Source organism: Cynoglossus semilaevis, unplaced genomic scaffold (assembly GCF_000523025.1).
Source record: "Cynoglossus semilaevis isolate Cse_v1.0 unplaced genomic scaffold, Cse_v1.0 C18763317, whole genome shotgun sequence".
NCBI classification, from domain to species: Eukaryota; Metazoa; Chordata; class Actinopteri; order Pleuronectiformes; family Cynoglossidae; genus Cynoglossus; species Cynoglossus semilaevis.
The window spans coordinates 1-455 of NW_007595185.1; the positions used below are offsets into that span (position 1 = coordinate 1).

The 455-nt window shown below is 42.4% G+C and overlaps 1 long non-coding RNA gene across 1 annotated transcript; it reads right to left on the reverse strand.

The window, feature by feature from the left end:
- On the reverse strand, positions 1 to 451 carry LOC103399747 (uncharacterized). The gene is made up of 3 exons (XR_523701.3): positions 347 to 451; positions 175 to 242; positions 1 to 92 (listed from the first exon to the last, which is right to left on the reverse strand). It is a non-coding gene; the product is annotated as an uncharacterized LOC103399747 (long non-coding RNA).
- Positions 452 to 455: the final 4 nt, after the last annotated feature.

The following is a 455-nucleotide window of genomic DNA, read 5'->3' on the forward strand; positions in this document are numbered from 1 at the left end:
TACCTTAGCACCAAATTCAACCAGGTTGGCTAGGTTTTGAACAGACTTGGCCACCAGTGTGAGGGTCCTGCCTGCTGTTGAAGAAGGAGGGTCTAAAGGAAGAGATCACTACATGAAGATCACGTCACACTGGAAACAGAGACCTGTGTTTATGTGTGTTTGACGGAGGCTTACCAGCGATGATGTTAAACATTCTGGGGTTGAGGATAGCAGGACAGATCAGTCTTAGAAAGACAAAACCACTGGAAGAGTAAAGGAAATAGAATGACAGAAATTGTTAAAATACAGGTAATCATTTAGGATAAAAGCAAAATGCGGTTTTATTCTTAGTGTAGATGTATTTTACCTGACAACTCTTGTCCTCATTGTGGTGTTTGGCCATTTCTGCTGCACGGACTTCTGCAGGCAGCCATAGATGAACCTCAGTGTCCTAAAATGGGAATAAATAATGGGTC